At 42.8% G+C, this 12,362-nt stretch overlaps 1 pseudogene; it reads right to left on the bottom strand.

The window, feature by feature from the left end:
* LOC107109182 overlaps nucleotides 1-9,161 on the bottom strand; it is a 27,067-nt pseudogene extending 17,906 nt beyond the window's left edge.
* Nucleotides 9,162-12,362: the final 3,201 nt, after the last annotated feature.

Here is a 12,362-nt window from a genome sequence, read left to right as displayed (position 1 = left end):
TCAGCAGGAGACAGTAAGCAAATGAAGCAGAAGAACACCAATTGTTGGGAAAAGAGGATACATATTCAGACGTGAAAGAGAAGTAAGTCTCCCACTCTGATTGAAATCTTTTCCCACACTCCAGGCATCTGCATGGTTTCTCCCCTGTGTGAATTCTTTGATGGGAACTAAGACTGGAACTATAAGTGAAGCTTTCCCCACACTCCAGGCATCTGTATGGTTTCTCCCTTGTGTGAATTCTTCAATGGTAAGTCAGGCTTCCACTGTGACCAAACCTTTTCCCACACTGGGAGTTGGGGGGGGGGGTTGACCCCTTAGAAGTTACTGAGTTGTTGGGTTAGGGGAAACAACCTTTTCCTTTCAACCCAAATCCTGCTGCCAGAATGCTTTGGCCTTCAAAGTGGCGAGACCCCCCAAAAGCTCACAGCGGGCTGGACTGGGGAGGGATTAGTGTTGAGAAATGCCTCTCTAGAAGTGCTTGTCGGAGAAAAATGTTTGTGAATTAAGGATCCTGGCTGGTCACACTAGGTTTACGCCAACAGGAGAGAGGCTGTAGATATCAGTTACCCTCTCAACTTGTCCATTCCTTCGTAGGATTTGGGGAAGGAAGTGCTTTTGCCATTTTGGAAGATTCCAGGAGTTAGACTGGAAGATAACCTGAAGTAGAGAGTTTCACAGGGGAGGGGAAATGCTAAAAAGGACCTCCTTTGTGTAACTACATTCTCATCCTTTCTGAAGCTCATCAGAACCAGACACATTCACTCCAGAATGCCTCCTGTTAGGAGCGAATTGGAATAAAGACCAACCTCAATGGATAACTATGGTTATTGCGATTCTTTTATTCGCTGCTAAACTCTCCACAGCTTCTTGTTGGAAAATCTCCACTGCCCCGACTCTACAGATGTGGCATACAAGTTTATGGAATCATTACGTCCTTACTTTTAATTTGAATCAGATGACATAAAATAGAGCCCTCTTTGAGTTTTAGAAAATTTGGTCACCAATCTTATCTTTCTAATCAGAAGGAAATCCTGAAGAAATTATATCACTGTTACATTTAATGTATGTTGATATACAATGTATAGTTAAATGATATATTTTAAAATTATATTTATCATTCTTCTGTCCTTAATTTTAGTAAGATCTGTATGAACCCTTCCATGATTTATGAGGTATTGATCTTTCTTTTTGTTTTGTATTTTTCAGGACCAAACACAGGAAAATTTCGCCCTTGTAGGGATTCTCTGAGGAACATGAAAGTCGGATCTGTGCCTCAGGCTCTTGCCAAAAACACCGAGCATTGATGAGGTCCCCCCCCAGGGGGGACTCCTCGTTTGTAAAGAAGAGATCAGCGGATCCTTCGACCAGCAGAGCACAGTGCCCGCCCTTGCTTTCTTCCCTGTGGGATCTTCTTGAGATTCTCAACATGGCTAAAGCTTTCTCCACGGTCTGAGCATTTATAACATTTCTTCCCAGTTAGGGTATGGTTTCTGTGTAGATTCAGGTTTTTTACATCTCTTCAGTGCTTTGTATGGTCTGTGGTTGTCTTTTAGGTGTGAAACGGGAGAAAAGGCTCTTCCCAGGGGCTAAGCAGTTCCATGGTTTCTGCCCTGTGTGTGTTCCTCAATGAAGTTGAGGATGGACACTCTTAACTGAATCTCTTCCCATGCACTGGGTCTCACGCCCGACCTGCACGCTTCAGATTGCAACGCCTTCTGTCATGGCGCCTGGGGTGCCCGAGGAGTCTCCATGGCCTCAGACTGGGGAGGGGGCTTCTCTCACCTTTGTCCACTTCCCCTTCAACCAATGGGCTGCTGTCTTGGCTCTCTGCTGCTGGCTGTCATTCCCGGCCTGCTGGCGGAGCTCCCCTCTTACCCCTCCGATTTCCTTTCTGCACAGCCCTTCCTCTGTCCTTCTATTGGCTCCTGCCCCTGTCCTTCATGGCCACTCTCATAGAAGCAGAAAATTAAGGGAAGTATCCATTAAATAAAAGGTCATTAATAATGCGAAAGAGCTAAATGTATCAGAGGGGGGAGATGCGCTCACCTGAAGGTGTAGAGAGAAGACTATTTCTTCCTCCTCAAATAAGAGCTCTACACAAGGGGGAGGGTGGAAGAATGGGAGGGGGGAGGAAAGGAGAATAGGGTAAACAGAATGAGGAGGAGGAGGAGGAGGAGGAGGAGGAGGAGGAGGAGGAGGAGATTGGATTTATACCCGACCATTCACTTGGAGTCTCAGAGCGGCTTACAAACTCCACTCCCTTCCCCTTCCTACAACAGACACCCTGTGAGGTGGGTGGGGCTGAGAGAACTCTGACACAAACTGCTCTTTTTCAAGGACAGCTGTGCCAGAGCTTGTGACTGACCCAAGGTCACATCAGCAGGTGCAAGTGCAGGAGTGGGGAATCAAACCCGGTTCTCCCAGATTACAGTCCGCACACTTAACCACTACACTCTCAGTGTGGGGGAGGAGGAAAGCTCAGAGTAAAAGAATATGGTTGAAAGATTGAAGGTGTTGACACTCAACGTGAATGGCTTGAGCTCTGATTTAAAGAGATATAGACTCTCTAGATTTACAAAACAACAAAACATAGATATTATGTACCTGCAGGAAACACATAAAGCGAAGAGAGATAATAAACCTTTTCTTAATGACCCAGCATGGGTAGTGCTGGCTGAAGCTAGAAGTGATTCTAAGGCAAGGGGAGTGGCGATATTAGTACATAAGAAGTATGACATTAAGTTAAGACAAACGATAGCAGATGAGGACGGAAGATATTTGTTGGTTAAATATTTATTTGAAAGCAAATTAATAACATTAATAAATATATATGCTCCTAATAAAGGACAAAAAAGATTCTTAACCAAAATTTTGAAAAAAAAATACAGAAATTTGCAGAAGGAGAAGTAATAATAGCAGGGGATTGTAATATGGATGTTACTAAGAGTAATGTGATTTGGTGGAAAAAATGGGGCCTAATAGAAGCATAGGAAGCTTTGGGATGGATGCCACAACAGACATACTTTTCAAATAGACACAAAACAGCTTCACGTTTAGACTTTACAATTCTTAAAGAATTTGGTAAATGGGAGCCAAAAATTATAATTACATACCCAATATAGATTTCAGACCATGCCCCCATTAGCATAGAAATAGAAGTCAACTGGGACAAAGCAAAAAAAATATATGGAGATACAATAATATGATTATGTCTAAAGAAAAGGATAAACAATATATGTAAAACCAGATAAAACTATACTTTCAGGAAAACAGAGGAACAGTAACTACAAAAATGTATGGGACGCAGCCAAAGCGGTTATTAGGGGACAGTGTATAATGAAAGAGAAAGAATTAAAAAGAAGATGGTATTCTGTAAGAAAGGATAAAATACAAGAACTTGAGAAATTACAAAAACAGCAACTACAGAAATTTTGTCATAATAGAAACAGGTTAATTACAGAATTGAAGAAACAATTAGATTCCGTAGACTCTAGGGCACATTGGAAAAAACACGTTATGGTAAGAGAGGAATTCCAGAGAAATTCAATAAATTCAGTTAAAAGACTAGCAAACTATTTAAAGAGTAAAAGATATAAGCAAAGAGTGAGAACCATTAGAATAAATAGGAATATAACACAGAATCCAGAAGAGATTAAAGAAGCCTTTATGGAATTTTATAAGACCTTATACAAGAAAAAGGATACTGTTGAATTTGAGGAATTAATAGAAATCAAACTTACAGAACTAGAAAAGGAAAGTCTTGAAGGTGAAATAACAATGCAAAAAATAGAACAAGTAATAAAAGATCTAAAAACAGGTAAATCACCGGGTATGGATGGGTTTACAGCAGAATTTTACAAGGAAATGAGAAAGATTCTAGTGCCACAACTATGTACAGTCTTTAACACCATACTAAAGGGAGGAAATGTACCGAACACTTGGAGGAAAGCAGAAATAACAATATTATTAAAACCACAGAGGGACCCTCAGGAGGTGGGTTCTTATAGGCCAATAAGCCTATTAAACCAAGATTATAAAATTTTTGCTAAAATAATGGCAAACTGACTCAAAAATATTATTCCTAAAGTAATAAAAGATGATCAGTATAGTTTTGTTAAAAATAGATGTATAGTGCACCTGATTAGAAATGTATTAAATGTATTAAGTCACTGCCGATTGGGGAAAATAGGATGGCTTAAATTGGATGTATACAAAGCATTGGACACATTATCTCATGAATTCCTCTGGAACATAATGTCGAAATATGGCATTGGCCAGGGATTCATAAAAACCATACAGGAAATATATAGAGAAAGCTCAGCTGTAGTTCGGATAAATGGTGAACACACTACACAATTTCCAATTACAAGGGGAGTGAGACAAGTATGCCCACTTTTGCCCTTTTTATTCATAATGGCGATTGAACAATTAGCGGAAAGAATTAGAAATTTAGGAAGGATAGAAGGTTGTAAAATAGGCAAAGAAGAGATGAAGATTAATATGTTTGCAGATGACATAATACTAATAATATCCAACACAAAGGAAGGAATTAAAGAGACTAAGGTGATATTAGAGGATTTTGAAACAATGTCAGGTTTAAAAATTAATATGTTGAAATCAGAAGTATTGTACCATAATGTGAATCGAGAAGAAAGGAAAGAGAACATAAGAACATAAGAGAACATAAGAGATGCCAATGTTGGATCAGGACAAAGGCCCAACCAGTCCAACACTCTGTATCACACAGTGGCCAGAAATACCAGGTGCCATCAAGAGGTCCACCAGTGGGGCCAGGACGTTAGAAGCCCTCCCACTGTTGATCCCCCCAAGCACCAAGATGACAGAGCATCACTTGCCCCAGAGCCCCTAGCTATACCTTGTGGCTAATAGCCACTGATGGACCTCTGCTCCAGATGCTTATCTAATTCCCTTTTGAAGCCGTCCATGCTTGTAGCCGCCACCACTTCCTGTGGCAGTGAATTCCATGTGTTAATCACTCTTTGGGTGAAGAAGGACTTCCTTTTATCCGTTCTAACCCGACCACTCAGCAATGTCATTGAGTGCCCACAAGTTCTTCTATTGTGAGAAAGGGAGAAAAGTACCTCTTTCCATGCCTGCTCTATCCCATGCATAATCTTATATACCTTGATCATGTTACCCCTCAGTCATCGTTTCTCCAAGCTAAAGAGCCCTAAGCGCCTTAACCTTTCCTCATAGGGAGTGTTCCAACCCTTTTATCATTCGAGTTGCCCCTTTCTGCACTTTTTCCAAAGCTATAATATCCTTTTTAAGGTGTGGTGACCAGAACTGCACACAGTATTCCAAATGAAGTTGCACCATTGATTTATATAGGGGCATTATGATCAATGTTCCCTCTAAGCTGTGGAGTCCTGTGAGCAAAAATTCTACTTTGTGAGCTGCTGGCATTAAAATTGTGAGTGAGTGATTTGGCCACTGCATACATTAATTTGCTCTGGAGCCATCCTTCCTGAGCGAAGACAAAAACGTGCTAGCCAGAGGCTCACACTGATTATGATATTGGCTGATCTGTTTTCAATACCCTTCCTAATAATCCCCAGCATAGCATTGGCCTTCTTTATTGCAGTCACACACTGTCTCAACATTTTCAGTGAGTTATCTACTACAACTCCAAGATCTCTCTCTTGATCAGTCTCTGCCAGTTCAGACCCCATCAACGTGTATTTATATTTAGGATTTTTGGCTCCAAAGAAATTAATACTTTAACTAAAATAGGATTGGGAGTTAAGAAATTTAAATATTTAGGAGTAGAAATATTTCAGAATATTAATAAGATTGTAGAGGAAAACTATAATAATGTTTGGAGAAAAATAACAAGAGATAGGAAAAGATAGAAAAAAGAGTTGTTAAATATAACATCCAGAATTAGAAGTGTAAAAATGTTCTGGATACCAAAATTAACATATTCATTCCAAGTATTACCACTAGAGATCACTAAACAAAAATTGGAGAAATGGAATGCAACAATAAGGGAATGGATATTTGGTAGTACAAAGACCAGAATCTAAAAAAAAAGAAGTTATAATTCAGAACTAGGGTGGGGTGTACCAGATATAGTAAGTTATTATGAAGCCTGCCAGCTGAAAACATTTTTAGAAACAGAGGATGATGAGAATCAGAAATGGGTCAAATTTGAAAATGAAGCAAATAAAGGGGTAGGGAAATATGGCATATTCACAAATAAAGTGGAAAGAGAGGATAAATTAAATATGGGTCCCAGGAGAAATACATTGAGAATTTGGAAGAAGTGGCAACCAAAGTGGTTAAAAGGAATATCCAGATGGGCACCATTAGAAACTTTAGAAAAGGATAGTATAGATCATAAATGGTGGGAATTGCTCAGACAAAAGGATTTAGAAGAATAAAAGACATGTGTAACGGAGAAACTCTGAAACCACTTCAAGTATTAGAAGGGGAGATAGGTGTACAATATTGGTTAAAAATAGCTGGTTTATATAAGAAAGTCAAGAAGCTAATGGAGGATAGGAATATAATTAAAAAATTTTACCAAATGGTATAGTCAAGAAAGCTAATGGAGGATCGGAATATAATTAAAAAATTTTACCAAATGGTATAGAACCGCAACCAAGTTGGCAAATATGTTTCCAGGACTGAGTCCCAACTGTTGGCATTGCAAACATTTTAAAGGGTGGTACTCTCGGTGGTACTCTCATATGTAGTGGGAATGCTCAGAAGTTAAAGAATTTTGGGGAAAGATTGTAGGAAAAATTAATAGATTATTTGCAGTAAATATAAATATAGGTTTTGATTTAATGCTGATAAGTACAATAGGATTTGAGACAATAGAGAGAAAGCACCAAGAATTACTAAAAGCAATGGTTCTAGCAGGTAAAGCGGTTATAGCGGCAGGTTGGAAAGATGCAAGTAAATGGACAAAGAGAAATTGGTATAACTATATGTTCAAAATTATTCAATCAGATATAATCTCCGTAATTAATCAAGACATGCCATGGGAAGACAGAACAGCGACAATTAAGGAGAAATGGACCATATACTGGGGATGGATGAAAGAAGAACAAAGAGACGACTTTCAGTGGAAGCTCCAAACATTATGCCCCTGGCTGAGAGAAAAGGACTAAAAACAACAGACTGGAAGGAGGGGGGGAGGAGGGGGGAAAACTGTAAAAGCACAATGGAATATGAAAATGTATAACCAGAGCGGTAAGAACAATAAGAATAAAAAATATTTATACAAACAAACAAAAACCTAGCCTGGGACAGCCTCTCTGAGGCAAGGGGGCATGCCCGACCACCAGGCCTGGTGTCTCTCAGGATTCTGTCTCCATCCTAGGTTCCCCCAGCCTCCTGGGGCACTGGCCGCTTCCTGATGGTCTCCCAGCTCAGCCTCCACTGAAGTTTGCCCTCTGCTCTTCCATGGCCTGTGCCATCACCTGCTCCCCTTGGCCTTATTCAGCCACCTGGGACGACAGGTACCATTTCGGCGAGGGAGGTGGATGGGCTGATGACATCTCCATGTCCTTGGTGGGAGGGAGTTGGCCTCATTTGTTGGGGTTGGGTTGCCATACCATGAGAGCCTCTCTTTGGGTTGTCCCTGAGTCCGGGTATGGCAACACCAGGTCTAGACACTTAGTATTCAAATGGCTTCTAACCCCTGAGGGCTCTTTGATGATACTGAAGACTGCCATTCTGACAGAATCTCCTTCCACACTCTGAGGATCTAATAGGTTTCTCCCCATCTGGATTAGTTGATGCTGTTGACGATGGTCACTCTCACTGAATCTCTTTCCGCCCTCTGAGCATGCAAAGGGTTTCTCCACAATGTGGGTTATTAGGTGCTGTTGAAGATGGCTACTTCTATTGTATTTCTTTCCACACTCGGTGCATTCAAAAAGTTTCTAACCTGTATGGGTTCTTTGGTGGTTCTGAAGATGGTCACTCCGACTGAATCTCCTTCCACACACTGAGCATTCGAAAGGTTTCTCACCTGTGTGGGTTCTTTGATGCTGTTGAAGATGGCTACTCATACTGAATTTCTTTCCACACTCTGAGCATTCAAAAGGTTTCTCCCCTGTGTGGGTTCTCCGATGATACTGAAGATGTTCACTCCGAATGAATCTCTTTCCACACTCTGAGCATTCAAAAGGTTTCTCTCCTGTGTGGGTTCTCTGATGCAGTCGAAGAGTGCCACTAACATTGAATCTCTTTCCACATTCTAAGCATTCAAAAGGTTTCTCCCCTGTGTGGATTCTCTGATGCTTTTGCAGAGTGGTACTGTGACTGAATCTCTTTCCACACTCTGAGCATTCAAAAGGTTTCTCCCCTGTGTGAGTTCTCTGATGCTGCTGAAGAGCACCACTCCGACTGAATCTCTTTCCACATTCTAAGCATTCAAAAGGTTTCTCCCCTGTGTGGATTCTCTGATGCTGTTGCAGAGTGGTACTGTGACTGAATCTCTTTCCACACTCTGAGCATTCAAAAGGTTTCTCCCCTGTGTGGGTTCTCTGATGCTGCTGAAGATCACCACTCCGACTGAATCTCTTTCCACACTCTGAGCATTCAAAAGGTTTCTCACCTGTGTGGGTTCTTTGATGCTGTTGAAGATGGCTACTCATACTGAATCTCTTTCCACACTCTGAGCATTCAAAAGGTTTCTCCCCTGTGTGGGTTCTCTGATGCAGGTGAAGATGGCCACTCATACTGAATCTCTTTCCACACTCTGAGCATTCAAAAGGTTTCTCCCCTGTGTGGGTCATATGATGACGTTGAAGATGGCTACTCATACTGAATCTCTTTCCACACTCTGAGCATTCAAAAGGTTTCTCTCCTGTGTGGGTTCTCTGATGCGTTCAAAGAGCACCACTCCGACTGAATCTCTTTCCACACTCTGAGCATTCAAAAGGTTTCTCTCCTGTGTGGGTTCTCTGATGCGTTCAAAGAGCACCACTCCGACTGAATCTCTTTCCACACTCTGAGCATTCAAAAGGTTTCTCTCCTGTGTGGGTTCTCTGATGCGTTCAAAGAGCACCACTCCGACTGAATCTCTTTCCACACTCTGAGCATTCAAAAGGTTTCTCTCCTGTGTGGGTTCTCTGATGCGTTCAAAGAGCACCACTCCGACTGAATCTCTTTCCACACTCTGAGCATTCAAAAGGTTTCTCTCCTGTGTGGGTTCTCTGATGCGTTCGAAGAGCACCACTCCGACTGAATCTCTTTCCACACTTTGAGCATTCAAAAGGTTTCTCCCCTGTGTGGTTTGTTTGATGCCGTTGGAGATGGCCAGTCCAGCTGAATCTCTTTCCACGCTCTGAACATTCGAGTGGATTCTCCCCTGTGTGGGTTCTTTGGTGCTTCCAAAGAGTGCCACTTTCACTGAAGCTCTTTCCACACTCTGAGTATTCAAAAGGTTTCTTGCCTCTATTTATTCTTTGGTTTACAAGAAACTGTGATCTATTTCTGAAGTATTCTCCACTTATAATATATTTCCTTGCCTTCATTATCCTCTGCTTTGCAAAATGTACATTACGCTGTCTGCCATCTCTCTTATCAATCATATTGCTGCCTTTCTTTCTCTTACGTCTCCCTCGATTCCTGACGTTTTCTTCCAAGCCTTTATTTTTAGCTCTATTTGGCATTTACTGATGAAGTTCCACACTCTTCTCATTCCTTTGATCATCCTCTATTGGAATAAAAAGAGAGATCCTGTTAGCAACTGGGAGGGCTGGTAAGGTCCAAAGGCATATTATGTGACCGGAGGAGGAATGGATTGACAGTCCTTTGGCCTCATCCATCTTGGCTGATCTTAACCACCCCTCCACCTTACTCCAAAATATTTAGTATTTAAAGATTCCTCACCCCCTCGAGTGCCACAGCTGATCTCTCCCAAAAGGAGTTTCTGAGACTCCAGATTTTAGGCCCCCAGAATGCCTCCCTCCCTTACCCAGCAGGCTAGATGATTGTACCAAACCAAAAATGTTGCTCAGAAGAGAAACAGAAATCTCCCCTGGCTATTCCTTTCCTCTTCCCTTAACAGAACTGTGGAGGATACTCACTCTCAGCCAGCTCATTCACGAAGGAAATACGCTCTTGGGATCCTCCTGAGGAACTCTCCAGCCTTTCTTTGAATGGAAGGGTGTTGTCTGTCTGCACCATAGTCTGTCTTATACTTCTGGCTTCTTTCACAGGGAGAGAGAGAGAGAAAGTGATCTTTCTTATATGGGGAACTAAAGAAATTCAAAGTCAAAATTAATCTGGAAGGATGGTACCATGGCCAAGATCAAAGCCCACCATCCCAACCAGTATAAGGGAAATGGAACTCTGAGGCAACCCCCCTAGTTCTCCCAAGGGGGTTACGTGATTATTAAGTAGCCTGGTCTGACTTGCACGTGTTCCTTATTCGAGTCTCCCTGCACCTAACATCCTTATCTTTTTCAAGGCCAGACTCCAGAATGTGGTAATTGGTTAATTGTGAGAACCTGTATCCAGTCGTGTAACCAGGAGGGAGTGGGGATTAGGAGGATGCCGAAAGCCTCTAGAAAATTCCATCAAGGAATACTCTTGATTGGGTCATTAGGGCCACCTGGCGATAGAGAGGCAGAAAGTATAATATGGATCTAGGCCAGAGGGAAGCCAGGCTAACTTTATGCTCATGCCAAGCGACTGCACTTTGATATTTTCTTGCTTCATCATGATGTATAGTTTTATGTAGAGAAACTAAGGCAACAGCTGGAGTACTTATACTGCAACAGGAGGTGCCATTGAATACCAAGTGTTTCATGTATTATAGATAGAATAGTTAGCTTTTCTTGTTTTCCTTTGCTGAGCTGCAGAAAAGGAGCTGTTTAGCGGTATCTTATTTCGAAATCCTTAGTAAACCTTTATATATATATTTTTTAAAGGGGGTCTGCTTTACTTGTCTGCACTCTTCTCGTGAATCTGAACTGGGTGCAGCTCAGATACAAAGAGTAGTAACCCGGGGTGGGGGGGAGGCTTCGGTTCTTGACAGGATCATTTCAAGATCACAGCTGTTAGGTCCACAGACCGCCACTAGGTGACAGCGGTCTGCAAACAGAGTTTGGCTCCAAAAGACAATAGGGACTAGGATCCTGAGATGCCCTGTGAGCACCTATCGGAACTGTGGCGGGTAGTTCAAACCTTCCTATGGGACTGGTAGGCATGCCCCGGGCACTGTATATAGTTGGCTGCTCTGGCTAGTAAATGTTGTTGTGTGTTGTGTAAAAGTAAAAGATGAGCTGTAATCACTGAGCGTCTGTCGTTACTACGCGTTGAACTCAGTACACGACAACAGGCAGAGCAGATGTTGGTAATCCCATCCAGAGGAAAGCGTGTGTTGTACAGTTGGGGGACAGGGAAATGAGGATCTGGACCCTTCCAGAGTCTTTCTGAGTGGGTGATGGCCACACCTCTGACCTCGGTTGCCCCGGGCAAGTACACAGACATGAACAACACAGGAAGCTGCTTTCTACTGAATCGGACTCTTGGTCCATTGAAGTCAGTATTCTCTACTCAGTCTGGCAGTGGCTCTCCAGGGTCTCAGGCAGAGGTCTTCCACATCACCTCCTACCTGGTCCTTTTAACTGAGAATTCTGGGGATCCAACCTGGGACCTTCTGCATGCCAAGCAGATGCCTCAAAACGGTGTATTGCTATTCAATGTTTTGATTTACGCCTCAATTCAATGGCAGCAATGCACATCTTTGGCACCAAGGAAAGATCCTTACCCAGAAAGGCCACATTCCCATAGTTTTCCCGCATGACTTCCCTGTACAGAGCTCTTTGTCCCGGATCCAGCAGGGCCCATTCGGCCACAGTGAAATACACGGCCACCTCCTCAAAGGAAAAGGGACCCTGAAAGAAAAAGCAGATTCCCTCCTCAGAGGTCAGGTCAGGCCAGGCAGAGACGGGAAGGTACAGGATGTAAGGCTTGGGATGGGTCAAGGGAACGACGTTCAGAGCATCTCTCGCCCAGACACCTTGAAGAAACTGCAGGAGCAAAAGCCCCCCTGAGAAAGGAGGAGGGACCCAGGCTGTCTCTGTTATGTATGCAGGTCTCCACGAGGGGCCTGCAAGAAAGAGAGGAGCTTGGCTCCACAAGACAATGGGGACCCTGGATCCTAGCTCCCTCCCAACCGACCAATAGGCTCCTTGGCGGGAAATTCAAACCCTCCAATGGAGTGGGAGGCACTAGGCCGGGTGTGTATATAGTTGGCCTTGCAGGGCCGTTTTTCTCTTATGTTCAGTACTCAATAAACGTGTGCAACTGCATGTCGTCGTCCGAGTCCTCCATGCGGCGAACCCAGTACTTTTCAGTCTCCCCCCCCCCCT

This window comes from Gekko japonicus, unplaced genomic scaffold (assembly GCF_001447785.1).
Source record: "Gekko japonicus isolate JY-2015 unplaced genomic scaffold, Gekko_japonicus_V1.1 scaffold5940, whole genome shotgun sequence".
Classification (NCBI taxonomy): Eukaryota; Metazoa; Chordata; class Lepidosauria; order Squamata; family Gekkonidae; genus Gekko; species Gekko japonicus.
The sequence above is the reverse complement of the archived record's forward strand: the minus strand, read 5'-3'. Positions and strand labels throughout refer to the sequence as shown.